Source organism: Pituophis catenifer, unplaced genomic scaffold (genome assembly GCF_029215685.1).
Source record: "Pituophis catenifer annectens isolate HBS135680 unplaced genomic scaffold, rPitCat1.0.hap2 SCAF_3, whole genome shotgun sequence".
In the NCBI taxonomy this organism is placed as follows: Eukaryota; Metazoa; Chordata; class Lepidosauria; order Squamata; family Colubridae; genus Pituophis; species Pituophis catenifer.
Window position 1 is genome coordinate 17,836,016 of NW_027256883.1, and position 15,518 is coordinate 17,851,533.

Sequence of the window (15,518 nt, forward strand, 5' to 3'; positions counted from 1 at the left end):
ACATAGCCTACAGTGAATTTACTTTTCTCTAACTGTGATTTGTTGAACAAGCCAGACCTAATCTTGCGGATAAATCCCAGTTTAGTCAATTCCTGGTTTGATTTGAGGGGACTGACTTATTCTCCAAAGAATCAGAGGACAAGAAGTAATGGGTGAAAGCTTGTTAAAGAGAGATCTAACCAAAAAGTAAGGAGAATTTTTTTGACAGTGAAAACAATAAATCAACGGAATAGCTTGCCTCCTGAAATCTTGAGTGCTGGAGGTTTTTAAAAATAGATTGGACAACCATTTGATGGAGATGCTATAAGGTCTCTTGCCTTGAGTAGTGGGTTGGACTAGAACAGGGCTCCCCAACCCCTCATCCGTGACATGCCAGAAACTGGGCCACGCAAACAAGCGAAGCCCTATCCACGGGATGCATGCAGAACATGAAACCATGTGCCCTCCAGTCTGCTGAAGAACCTCTCTCCATGGAACTGGTCCCTGGTGCCCAAAATGTTGGGGGCCACTGGATTAGAAGACCTCTGAGGTCCTTTCAAGCACCATGATCCTATGTTCTGTGATTTCCTTCCCTTTTTAGTTACAATTTTCTTGAAGCTCTGGGAATGATTAGAAGCAGAGATGGTATTCAGCTGGTTCCGACTGGTTCGCCCAAAACGAACCGGTTTGCCCAAACCGAACTGGCTGAACCGGTCCGAACCGGTAGCGGAAATTGTGGGTGGGCCGCCTCACCCACCTGGGCTCTATGCCATCCTATTTAGGCACATTTTTGAGGTCGGGTACATGCACGGAAGGTGCATGTGCCAGCAAAGCACATGCGTGGAAGGCTGGGCACATGTGTTGGTGGGGCGCTTGCGCTTACATTTGCGAACCAGTAGAGAAAGTAAGTGAATACCACCCCTGATTAGAAGCTTTGAGGAGCATAAGCAGGGTTGAAATCCAGCAGGTTCTGACAGGTTCTGGAGAACCGGTAGCAGAAATTTTGAGTAGTTTGGAGAACCGGCAAATACCATCTCTGGCTGGTCCCAGAGTGAGGTGGGAATGGGGATTTTGCAATATCCTTCGCCCAGGAGTGGGGAGGGAATGGAGATTTTGCAGTATCCTTCCCCTGTCATGCCCACCAAGCTACGCCCACCAAGCCACACCACGCCCACAGAACCGGTAGTAAAAAAATTTGGATTTCGCCACTGAGCAAAAATCATATCAAGAATAACCAGGAAGTTATAAACAAGCCATTTGTTCATATGTCACATAAATCCACAGTAATAATAGCTACAATAATTTAAAACCGTGGCTTGCAACTTAAAACAAGCCATAGTTTGTTCATTGACCTTAGATATATCTCATCATAAGCCCCAACACAACAAACCACATTATAGTTTAGTAAAAAAATGTATGAGCCCACCTACAGATATGCTATCATAGCTGATATTATAGTTAACAAATGAGCACAGTGAAATTGGCTGGTACATTTTTGTCCATAGTATTATCACTGTTAAATGTGTGGGATTGCTTTCCGCACAACAGACTTAATTATGACGTTGTTAGTGCTCATTTCAGGTCACACAGCTTGTGTGCAACCATTTCAAGCTTTTTCTTCTTTTTTTTGCAAAAAGTTTTTTTTTATTTTTATTTTTTCCAACACACAAATTACATCTTTTTAGAATAGAGCCTTGATCTGGTCATCAATTTTTACAGTTTTTTTTCCATCTTTAACAAAATTTTGTATATTCTATTTTGCCATAACACTTATTTCTTAATCTTAACTCACCTATCTCAACTAATACCATCTTAAAAAAATAAATAAATCAAATTTACTTAATCAAAACAATTACCCTTCTATTAAGCCCTCTTAAATCTTAATTCAATTAATACTTCATAGTACATTTCACAATTCTTACCCTAAATCCTCACTATTAAAAATACTTAATCTTAAATCACCTATCTCCCCTATTACCATCTTATAAAAAGTTTACTCTTATTTATTTAATCAAAACAATTACCCTTCTATTAATCCATTTTAAATCTCAATTCAATTAGTACCTCATAATACATTTCACAATTCTTAGCCTAAATCCTCACTATTAAGAATACAAGTCAAACATGTTTATGTTTCAAAATCTTATTTCCCTTTCTAAAACTTCCCCACCTTTTTTACTTCGTATAATGCTCAATAAATCTTTATTTCCCTATTACTTCACCAAATGTAGATCCTATCTCTAATCCCCAAAATATAGCAATTTAACACTGAAACATAGTTCTTAATTCAAATAAGACTACAATACAATTTTCGAATTATTTCCCACAATTCTATCTCTTTAACCATACCATTTGTATAAAAACCAATTTGACAAATTCTTATTTGTAATTCATAGTCCTATATTATTTCAATCTTTTCTTTTTTGCTTAGATACAGTATATTATCAAAAATATTGAAAATATTAAAGTTATTGAAAATATTCAAATTATTGCAATTGTTATAGGTATTTAAACAATATCCCAGTTTTTATAGTCATCAATTATTCTCAATACCATGTAACATCTTAATAAAAATTGATTCATTATGTCCATTGATATATTTTCTTTTAACATAGTCTATTTCTCATATATTATAGCTTCCATCCATATTTCAATTTTAAGTATCTGTAACATATTCTTCTCATATTTCTGTTAACCATCATTAATCTCAATATAGTTATTTTGTAGATCAAAGTCTTGGACTTTTCTATCTTACCCCATATTCCCCAATTCTTTCACTGTTAATCCCAGTGTAATCATCTTTATAACTATTGTTTTTCACAATATTGAGCCAGGCTAAGATTCGATATTGGGATAAAACCCAAATTTTAGAAATCCAAATCTTTGGTCAAGACAGAAGTGCCTCTTCCGTGCCAAGGTGCTGAGATGACAAACGGTATTTGACGTAGGTACAGAATTGTAAAAGGGGCAAACTGACCCTAAACAGATACATCCTGTTGTTTAATGTTTATTACACCCCAAATGTCATGTAGATTCTAGAGAAGAAATACTGCTTCCCTTACTGTCCTCTTTACTGCTCGTGAGGCGCCTTTGAGCCCCTTATCTCCTTTTATTATGTCTTGAGCTCCAGAGCTGAGAACCTGAGCCTGTGGGAAAAGGGCTGTTATGTCTTTCCTAGAGATAGATTAAAGGGTAACTTCTACGTGTGAAATGTCGCACTCTTTGTAATAACTTTGCCTTTATACTGTATAAATATCTGGTCAAAATCAGCCATCTTTGTTCAGACCCTTCGCTGTCTTTGGACTGTTTGAACCTTGCGCAATAAACTCTTTCCTGCATTGAAGAGCTTGGCCTAGTCCGTCATTTTTCCTATAACAATATAGTCTCTAAAAACCTCCTTTTTATTATTACTATCCACCTGTGCATTACTTATTCATATTTAATTACATTGTCTTTGTCTTCTTTATTTCCAGCTGTTGTGTCTTGTTTCTTCATTTTCTTGTCTGATTGCGTATACTTCATTTCAGCTTCAATATCCTCTAATTTTGTCCTCCATGTGGCATTTTAATTTTTTTTTTTTTGCTTTAATTTATATGCCACCCTTCTCCGGAGACTCAGGGCGGCTTTCTTATTTCCATTTCAAGTCAAATACATCAATTGGTTCCTTCTCTAATTCCTGTGCCATTTTATTCTTTTTAAGTTGATGTTATCCCAATTGTAAGAGTTCCGTTGTGGTTCCTCTTTTCTTTTTCTTTTTTTTCCCCATAGTCAAGCCGCCTGCAGACAAAGAAATCATCCTCCACAAATTCTCACGGTTGTTATCTGTAAAGTTCATGATTTCCCAAAACAAAAACCAAGTTGCAATGTTCCTTTTTACTCCAGAAGGTGTCTCTCTGCAATCCACAATTTCCAATTGTTTAACAAGCATCCATCTTGTTTCAGTTACATAACAATCTTACTTGGCTTCTCTTTTTCTTTTTAGTTTTAAAAGTATCAAATCTTTTTATTAAAGTCCAGTCCAAATTTAAACTCTTCCAATCCTTTGACCATATCTCAATGTTTAACATTTCCAATTAGTTTTATTCAAAAATCAATTTTCTATCGGGTTTTTTTGCCTCTTTAAAGTCTCTTTAAACATTTCAAAATCTTCTTTGCCCCCGTGCTCCTTAGCCGCTATTTTATCGCTAGGGGTCTTGTAGTTAAAAGATGTTTCCCTTAAATGTTATTACAAGCCTGGGTTGGCTGTCACTCACCCGGCTTCGAAAAACTCCGTTCTGTTCCACTTTCCTCCAGCTCAATACTTGATCCGGTTGTCCCAGCTTTGTGGCAGTTGCCATGACTGCCGCCCCCGCCGCCAAGTCACAGAGAGTTCCCTCCGACCTCCGAGGAACTTGCCTGTTCCTCTTGGTCGTCCAAGGTGCCTCTCTTTCTTCCCTGTCCCTGCAGGATGGTTTTGGTCCGAAGACCCATCAGCGGCGGTTCGTCAGCCGGGGTTTTCGCAGGGCTCATCGGAGTCCGCTAATTCCCCGACTGTCTCGCCACAACACCAAACCGGAAGTCCCAACCATTTCAAGCTTCTTGAGAGGGTACTCAAGATAGAAACATTTTGACAACTTCTGCTGTCATAATCTGATCTCCAAGGGGGAGATTATGGATGGATTAACATTGTTCTCAGGATAACAAAACACTCCCACATCTGGTTAACCAAAGTACAGAATCATAAAACAAATATTAGCTAGAGACAGAAATATATACCCATCAAAGTTGGGAAAATATATCCATCAAAGTTGGGAAGATCTCCCAATCAAAGCTTATTTTGCATCAATGCCATGTGTGTAACTTGTGATGGGTTTAGAAAAAAAAAAGACAATATTTTATTGCTTCTTTTGGATCCATAGCTTGCAAGGGGAAAAGATGTTGATTTTGGCACCAGCCAATTCTGGCTTATCAAAGAGGCTCATGAATAGTGAGCCTCTAAAATCAAACTGGATATTTGCAGAAGTGATTAAAAGTAGATGGGTTGGAAACTCTTTGAATTTTATTCAAGGATCACAGCTGCCCACTTCAATAGCATTCATTATAAGTTGTAAACCAAGACCAACAAAACCAAGGAACGACTGAACAAACATAACTGGCTTTTCTCTGAGATCTGACTTCTCGGAAGTGTGTGTCATGTTACCGAGTCAGTGCGCTCTTTCATTTTCCGGATGTGTAGATTGGGGAAGAATATTTTAAGGAAAAGGGCCTCTTTCCTAGAAGTTACACATAAAAAAACGAGTCCAGCCTCTGGAGATACAGTAGAGCAAGTCACATTAAGTTTATTTATTTGATTTCGGGGAGGCCGTATTTCATGCTTAGCATGGAATGTTATTCTTCCCATCCAAGGAATTGAAACTAAAAAAAATCTCAACCCAATTTATCTCAACCCAATTCCTTCGAATACTTTGGGATTTGCACTCCTACTTGTTCAGTTTCAGCCGATGGCTCAGCACAGTGGTGAAATCCATTTTTTTTTTACTACCGGTTCTGTGGGCGTGGCTTGATGGGCGTGGTGTGGCTTGGTGGGCGTGGCAGGGGAAGGATACTGCAAAATCTCCATTCCCTCCCCACTCCTGGGGGAAGGATACTGCAAAGTCTCCATTCCCACCCCACTCTGGGGCCAGCCACAGGTGGTATTTGCCGGTTCTCTGAACTACTCAAAATTTCCGCTACCGGTTCTCCAGAACCTGTCAGAACCTGCTGGATTTCACCCCTGGCTCAGCAGCTATGTAGATGGCCTTGACATATGACCACCAGTGGTATTCACTTACCTTCGCTACCCACCTTTGTGTATGCGCAGGGCCTTCTGTGCATGTGTAGAGGGTCAAAAAAGATATGTGATGAGGTCTGGGCGGGTGGGCAGAGCCTCCCGCAGCCGGCACTACCGGTTCGCCTGAATACTAGCAGAATACCACCACTGTTTATGACCACAACTGCTAAGCAAGGTAGGTGTGAAATAAATTTTGCCCCGTTTTACAACCTTTCTTGCCACAATGGTTAAGTGAATCACTACGGTGATTAAGTTAGTAACACAGTTGTTAAGTGAATCTAACTTCCACACTGGCTTTGCTGAGGTGATCACAGGAATCCGGGACACTGCATATATATGAACCAGTTGCCAATTGTCCAAATTTTGATTATGTTACCAAGGTCGTAAGTGTGAAAAACGATCATAGATCATAAGTTTTTTTCAGTGCCCTTATAACTTCAAATGATCATTAAACAAATGATGGTAAGTTAAGGTCTACAATGGGAACAAGGGAACAATAGTGTAAAGGGAACAATAGAATAAAGAAAACCAGTAGAAACCAGATAAAGTCACTATGGCCTATTGATCTCAGTGTTATGTATTTTAACTGACCACAATCCTCCAGAGATGCAATCTCTCTCTCCCTCCCTCCCTCTCTCTTTCTCTCTCTCCCTCTCCCTCTCTCTCTCACCCTCCCTCCTCCATCTCTCCCTTCTCCGTCTGTGTGTATCAGTGGTGGCTTCCTCCTGGTTCGGCCCGGTTATGCCGAGCCGGTAGCAGTGACGATATGTCGTCACCGAACTGGTTCTCTTTGTTCGGGAGCTGGGCCCTCCTGCCCCCGCCACATTATTCTTACCTTTTATTTGGCCCCGCCCCCAATCTATTTGCTGCCTCCCGAGTCTCAGCTGATCAGCTAGAAGGAAAAAAACTGTTTTTGCTCCGGGGCTTCAAAGGGCCGCCCTACAGCTGATGTACAGTGTTTGCCTTTTAACACTGGTGGTAGACCAGTGCACTCCAAAAACAAATGGGTAGACCGGAATGCTCCAAGAACAAATGGGTAGACTGGTACAGTTCTGCAAGCAGTTAAAAGCCTGGTAGACCAGTACCTCTGCTAAATCCTAAAGAATTGTCACATGACCATTAAACCACACCCACAAAATAAGCCACGCCCACAGAACCGGTAGTAAAAAAAATTAGAACCCACCCCGGTGTGTATGTGTGTTTGTGGAGAATTTAACCAAGAATCCTTTGCATTCTATATTGAAGAGAAGAAAAAGCTGAATATTGCAATCTTCTATCAAAGATCTTGTCATATTAAAGGCCCCATGTTAACCTGTTTGCATGCTGGGCACCAAATCACCTGCTTGTAAATGCACTTTTAAAGATGGGCTGTTTTTAAAGCTGTGGCTGGGATTCAGACAAGCCCCCGTTTTGCCCCACAATTATTCTTTTGAAAATCTGAGCAGCCTCCTTTTTATATGATTCACCTGCCAAGCACTCAATTGCTGCACTCAATATTCATGTATTTTTTTTTCTCTTTCCACAGATCAATGACAAGATTAAAACTTAGATCCATTTATGGATTCAGTTATTATAATGACAGGCTAGCTAGAAAATAAATTCATAACAATCTTAGCTCAAACATGAGAGGAAAGCAAATCCTGAAAGGCAGGAAATGAAACAGTAGGCATTGGGAACATGCCAAATAATGTTAAATCAATACAGAAAACAGAATAATGGAGTTGGAAGGAACCTTGGAGGTCTTCTAGTCCAACCCCCCACTTAGGCAGGAAACCCTACACCACTTCAGACAAATGGTTATCCAGCATCTTCTTAAACATTTCCAGTGTTGGAGCATTCACAACTTCTGCAGGCAAGTTGTTCCACTGATTAATTGTTCTAACTGTCAGGACATTTTTCCTTAGTTCTAAGTTGCTTCTCTCCTTGATTAGTTTCCACCAATTGCTTCTTGTTCTACCCTCAGGTGCTTTTGGAGAATAGCTTGACTCCCTCTTCTTTGTGGCAGCCCCTGAGATATTGGAATACTACAGTATACAATACTTTACTTCAAAGCTCTCTACCTATCCTTCCTTCCTTCCTTCCTTTCCTCTATCCATCTATCTGTCTGTCTGTCTGTCTGTCTGATAGATCTATCTATCTATCTATCATCTATCTATCTATCTATCTATCATCTATCTGTCTATCTATCTATCTATCTATCTATCTATCTATCTATCTATCTATCTATCTATCATCTATCTATTGTCTGTCTGTCTGTCTGTCTGTCTGTCTGTCTGTCTACCAATCATCTATCTCATCTCAGGATACCCAAACTTCCTTTTTTACTATTCTCTATATAATATTATTTGTGCTTGCTATCAATCCTTGTATTCTGTTTGCAAAGGAAAAAAATAGCTTTTTGAGTCAACCTGGCATAAAAATGGTGCTCTTTAAAAAATGGTTGGGGAACATTTTGACCCACTCAGACATTCTATTATTGGTTCAATTTATTTATTGGTTCAATTTATATGCCGCCCTTCTCCAGAGACTCAGAGCGACTTACAATGCGTTAAGCAATAGCCTTCATACTTTTTGTATATACCTGCTTAGTAGGGCTTTCGCCCCCCCCAAGCGGTGTTCTTTTTTATACAGAGTCAGCTTATTGCCCCCACAATCCGAGTTCTCATTTTACCTACCTTGAAAGGATGGAAGGCTGAGTCAACCTTGAGCCTGGTGAGATTTGAACTTGCAGTAATTGCAGGCAGCTGGTGTTACTTAACAGCGCTTTAGTCTGCTGCACCACCAAGGCTCTATAATATAAGAATAGGCTGTCTGCAGCTTTTGGGCCACTTGCAGCCTTCAGATTGAATTAATCTAGCTCTCTTACTGTTCATTTAAAGTAGCCAATGCAAATTATGAAAGAATTATAAAGAATTCTTTACTGCTGAGGATGTTTTTTGAAGAAGAAGAAGAAGACGTAACAGAGTTGGAAGGGACCTTGAAGGTCATCTAGTCCAACCTCCTGCTCACGCAGGAGACCTGTACTAGGGATTCGAACCGCGAATGACAAGCTCAGTGTCTTAGCCATTGAGCCACCTAGTCAGGTCACTTCTGATCCAAGAAGCCTCATCGCTTGTGACTGGATGGTGGGGGAAATGGAAGGTCTCCATCAGTGGTGGAATTCAAATTTTTTTACTACCAGTTCTGTGGGAGTGGCTTGGTGGGTGTGGTATGGCTTGGTGGATGTGGCTCGGTGGGTGTGGCAGGGGAAGGATACTGCAAAATCTCCATTTCCACCCCACTCTGGGGCCAACCAGAGGTGGTATTTGCCGGTTCTCCAAACTACTCAAAATTTCCGCTACCGGTTCTCCAGAACCTGTCAGAACCTGCTGAATAGCACCCCTGGTCTCCATGCCCCCACCATCCAGTCACAACTGATGAAGCTTCTTGGATGAGAAATGAAAATCTTCTTCCTCAAAAAAACCAGTTCAGTTACCTTTTGATAGAAAGCACCTTTGAGACAACTATGACCTGGAGGACTGAGAATCTCCACAGACATTCAACAGAGAAATGTTCTGCACTCCCACAGAAGCGGGTTAGAAAGCAGTCATTCTGAAAGGATTTCAAAGAGAAATTTCAAAATGCAATAGCTGAATGACATCTTCTGCAAGATGCTGATTTTTGTCTTGTTTATCATACTACAATGATAATTAGGCTACCAATGCCTGAATATCTGAATGATCGCTGATAACTGTGAATGACTACTGTTAAGAAAAATAAATCCCTACCGTTCATGCTTTTTTTGTATCTCATTTCTCTCCATTGTTCTCTTTGTTGTTTAAAATTGTACTCCAGGAGGTATCTAAGTGTTTACCCTCATCTACATGTGAGACTGATTAAGCTGAGTGTTTGCAATAAAAGTGTGTGCCATAATAAATTCATTCACTCAATGGCACCACATCACTATTTATTCCTTTTACTGGAAGAGGACTCTACTTGACAAGAAAATGCCATGTAGAATCCTACTCATGGATGTTTCCTTTTAGTCTGCAAAGAAAATACCCTTCAATAATCCTTTAATATTTTACGTGCTTGCTGACTGCCTTCTTCTTTCTTAAGAAGTTTAAAGACATATTTTATAAAGAAAATGGGCCTTTGTCTCAGTAGCCTTCACAGGATGGCTTTTTTATATTCTGGCTCCACTTTTATAGGCTTTGGCTTGGTGTATTTTGTATAGGGTTACCAGATCTAGATTGCAGAAGTCCAGATGTCCACTACAGGGCATCATCCATTGGGTTTATTCTTTTGCTGCCTTCTGTGATCTTCCATATTTCTGTAGCCCAGTTCTGGTATCTCTAGCCATTGTGATTCAGAACCAGAGGTGAAATCTAGCAGGTTCTGACAGGTTCTGGAGAACCGGTAGCGGAAATTTTGAGTAGTTTGGAGAACTGGCAAATACCACCTCTGACTGGCCCCAGAGTGGGGTGGGAATGGAGATTTTGCAGTATCCTTCCCCTGCCATGCCCACCAAGCCATGCCCACAGAACTGGTAGTAAAAAAAACTTGGATTTCACCACTACTCAGAACTATGGCTTGTGACTTAACAGGTTATAGAAAAACCCAAAATATAGCAATAGCTCTTAGACTTATAGTGCTTTACAGCAGCCCTCTCTATGCAGTTTACAGAGTCAGTGTATTGCCCCCAACAATCTGGGTCCTCATTTTACCAGTCTCAGAAGGATGGAAGGCTGAGTCAACTTTGAGCCTCCAATCAATATGGAGTCTTAATCTGATAGAGTTGTATTGGAAAATAAATTATACATAAATAAATATAGGAGCCCCTTCCCACCTTGTGCTAAATTGAATGTATGTGTTCTGCCCCAGCTATGGACCCCAAAGAACGCAGCACACACAAACTCTATACAAAGCTTATTTTACTCAAATAACTCAGTCTTTATCAACCAAAGGCTGTTAATAAACTGTCTTAACAGCCTACCAGAATTCTAAGATAAGGTAATCACAGTCTTACTAGAGTTGGCAGAAAGCCCAGAAGCAATTTTGCAGAGAATCCAGACGCGAAGGAGAGTGAACTACCGTAAATGTACCTGCAAGCAAACTTCCTTAAATAGGCTAAAGGAGTGGCCAATTAACCCCAGGCCTTACTCTCGAGGAGACCTCCTCCTGAGGAGCCACTCCTGCCTTTTGGCCGCTCTATGTGCCCGTGCATTGAGAAGAGGCTCCTCCTCTTCGTCCTCTTCACTTAAAGGAGCTTCTGGAGGTTCTGAAGGCCCTGACTGAATCCCGGCCTTCTCCAGCCTCCTCACTGTCCGACTCGAGCACCAGCTGCACAGGCTGCTGGTGCAGCACCACACCAGCCTCCTCGTTGTCGGAATCAGCTACAATCTGCACAGGACACTGACGGGCCAAACAGTATGTGTCTTTTTGTAGGCATGCCCTGCACCAGTTGCTTTTTTATATATTTGTGTCTTTGAGACATTGTTGACTTCTGGTGATTGCCTATCCAATTCCCTGTAGTTTTATTGGCAATGTTTTCAGAAGCATTTTGCTATTTTTAGAGGTGGGAGAGTGTTACTGGCTGAAGGTCACCAAGCTGACTTGTGCCTGAAATGAGTCTAGAAGCCTCAGTCTCCTTGTTTCTAGCCTGATGCCTTACACCCCGAAACCAAGCTGGCTTTCTTTGCTTATTCTAGTAAATAAATAAAGTAATTGCCGCAAGATCAGTTGCGAGTAACATCTGTTCCCATTTTCAAACTTCCCAGTATTGGCTTATAAACCATCTACATTGTTCATTCAGTTCCATCACATCTTGAAACTGTGTTGGGTACTTCCTGGGTGTAATCAACAATGCCTGATTCATGTTGAATGAAACTTTGGCAGAGGGAATTCAGATTTAAAATTACAAACTGCTTGTAATTTTGAGTAGACAATTCTCAGTGGGTGACTAGAGAATCCTGCTTTTCTGCTTGTTCAATCCCAGTAGCAAAGAAGACAGTAGCAAAATTGCATACAAGCAGTTTTGTCAACAGCACTGCTAAGAGATGCAGACTTTGCAATAAATAGTTATTGCCTTCGCTTCTTTCTTACCGGCACTTAATTCTAGTACAAACATTTGTTTATTTTTATTATATCATATCCCCGTAATGCTAACTTCATCTGATATCTAGCTTGGGACGGGAGTGAGATAGGCTTAAATCATCCTTAGATATGCTGGTGTGAAAATATATTTTCCCTCCCCCATTTTTAAAAGCCTTGCAACCAGTGGTGGATTTAGCTGGTTCCAGCCGGTTCAGGCAAACCAGTAGTTGGCTGGCCCCTCCTCTCCCCTTCCAGGAGTCCCCTCGCTCTCCACTTTGGCTCCCAGGTAATTTGCTCCCAGGGGGGTGCAGGAGGCTGAGTGCTGCCTGTCAAACCCCCTGGCCATGGCCACCATGGCCACACCCACCCAACCGGTCATTAGGACAGAGAATTGGTTGTTAAATTATTTGAATCCCACCACTGCTTGCAATGTATGTAAAACTCTGACGTGGGAAGTCAAGTTACAGTGATTTGAGACAGGATAGAGACTGGCAACGGGAATAGCAAATTTCATGCTGTTTCCTTGTGAGTCAGGAACGGATGGTGAGAACTTCATTCAGCAAAGGTTTTGAGAGCTGAAGCTGTCAAAATTGGAAGCAGAGGGCAGGAGACCAGACAAGATTTAATACAGTGCAGGATCTGTCCACATTCTTTTCTCAGAAAAGAGCAGAAAAAATGTCCATGAAAGGACAGTAAGGAATATGCCTTTGCCAATGATCCACTTATTCTCATTAACTATGATACGTTGGCTACTCAAATGTCACTTTCAGACATTAATTCTATTCTCTCATAATCAGGACCAGCCACAAATATTCTTCTGCTTGGGTAAGAAGACAAAATGGTACCTCTTCTCAATGCTTGTTTAGAAAGTGATTAAACGTGTGTTCTGTTCCAGAAGTGAGATAATTTTTTTTTACTACTCTTGAAGCAGCAGACTAAATTTGGAGCTCCTGGTCAGTTTAAAAAAAAAAATTAAACATGGTTGAACATCAAAAACCGAAGTCTCATTAGGAGACAGATGCAGACCAGAAGAATCCAAGAGAAAACAATCTTTACATGCAACTTAAAGACTTCAGATGTTGAGGACGAGGAAGAGGAAGAGGAGAAGAAGACGATAAGGAAGAGGAAGAGGAAGGAGAAGGAGGAACATTCTACCTTGTTCTATTAAAATAAAATAAAGCTATGCCAGATTTATGGATTTTGCTGGTTTTTTTTAACTACGTTGTGCAGGGTTCATTGGCTCTACAGGAGAACTTTACTGAACATAAAAGAAAAAAGAAGGAAAGAAAAAGAAAGAAGGAAAGAAAGAAAGAAAGAAAAATATATTGTTCTCTTATGAAAATGATTTCTTGAAATTCCCTGAGCATTTGAAAAAAATCATTGAGATTACTATTACAGAAAGTGGGAGTGCAACTTTTTAATCAGCTTTGAAGTACTTGATCTTCTTTCAGGTTGAGTTAAAGTTTATTGTTAATTTGCTCCAGTGGATGAAAGATACAGTGAATTAAAAGAGTTGGACTGGGAGAATTTCCTGCTCTATTTGTGAATTGGAAAACTGGAAAAACTTAAAGATTAATATTCAACTGAGGCCAGAACTTTCACTTTTAGGATTGATGGATAAACAATTAGAAAAAAGTAATGGGAGACTATTTCAATATATCATTATTGTGGCGAGACCACTATATGTACAAGGATGGAAAGATTCAGTACGACTTATCATGGAAGAATGGTTGAGGAAATTGATAGAACTTGCTGAGATGGACAAATTGATTTATTTGATTGGAGAAAAGACAGTATCTACACATTTATTGGTGACTGGAAATCCCTTATGTATTTTTTGCATAAAAATGTAAATAATGAACTTGTGATTGATGGTTTTAATGAATAGACAGGATAGAGTATAGAAAGGAGATAGTCACAATGTAACTTTAGAGAGAGAGGTTAAAATATAACTATACTTTTAACTGCTGTGAAGAATAGCAGAAGCTAATTCTTTGTATCTTGTTTTTTTCTTTCTTTTTTTCTCTTTTCTCATTACACTCCTTCCTTCCTTCCTTCCCTTCCTCACTCTCTCTGTCCCTCCCAACTTGCTTCCTTTCCTTCCTCTCTCCCTCCCTCCCTAATTTAGTTTGCAGTCATTCTTACCATTGTTCTTACTGTTTTAAAGTTAAAATTATATTTTAAAAAGGAAAATTTGATAGGCAAAGATTGGAAAACTAAACTTCCCCAAACATTTTTATCGCTTCAACTAGAAAAAAATATATAGCTTATCATAAATATTCTGAAGCAAAGTTGAAGCACATTGCCACCTGCTCTTCCAGTGTTGGTTCCATAAAATAAAAAAGTGTTATATGGAAATTGCTCTCCTATCTAGCTACACTAAGATAAACCAATGTCCACCTTTTCTCCTTCCTGAAATCAGTGACATTGAGTATATTGTGAAGAAAAAATAGCGTATTTATCCATATAGTTCTGTATTTGTGACACTGGTTTTTGTTGTTAGCAGTTGAAGCTGCACTTCAACAAGCCAACTTCATAGTATTTCTTTGGAAATTGGTTCTCTCCAGAATTGTCAGATAATAAAAGTATTTGCCAAGGTATACAACCCATTGCACCTGAGATAGACCCATTGTAGGTCAAACCCGAGGGAGGGGTCAAATATGTCATCAGTCTCAAGTCTCTTTGAGATCCAAGTCCAGTCCACCTTGAATTCCATTGACTCTTATCTACCACCAGTTTGCTTTGACCATTAGTTCAGATTTTTGTAGAGTGCGTTAGGAAACAATAAACCTATATACATTTGAACCACCTTGCTTCCTCAGTTCTTGCCCCTGACACCCCTGGCCCTCATTGTGGCTAAAATAAAGGAAATCGGCTTTATTTCCAATGAGTTTACTACAAAACTCTGCAGGATGGAAAAGTTTGTTCTAGCTTTACTGCCCATAACATTGCCTAAAATTTCACTGGAGGGAGCTACTTTCCTGCTATTCCTCTACTAATACTAGTCTGGTACACAATAATCACAAAGTGGGCTGCATTTTCTGTATGATCTCATCTCCCTATTATAGCAGGGCATTCTGTGAATTACTTCCCGAGAAAATTTATAGGTTGGTATGATGGAAAAGGCTCAACTCGATAATTCAGATTTCTAAATTTGGGTTGAATATGGGTCAGTATGTTGCATGTATTTCCTACAATAGCTGATAGTGGCCAGAAGAGATAAAAACAGCAATGAGATCATTAGACAAAGAATTGGCATAGAATCAACCTTAAATTAGATACAAAAAAAAAAAAACAGCAAATAAAGTGATTTGCTCACTTTGAGAGGATGTCTTGGGATTCCATCCCAAACAAAGCACATACAAAAAGAGAAGAAGGCCAAAGAACACAAAGCAGACCCAGAAGAAGATGGAGACAACATCAAAGACACATCACAACAGCATGAAGTAACAATGTTGAGGCTGCTGGAAGAACAAGAAGTAGAACTTTGTATCTCCCTTGACACCCAAAGCGGTAAAAGAGGAAGTAAAGAATGGAGCAACAGGATTAGAAATCTTGGTTAGCATTGAATAACAGGGAAAGAAATGGCCAGTTTTGACCTATTTTGATTAATATGCCGTAAACACAACTCATTTCCCGTTTTGCTCCACGCATG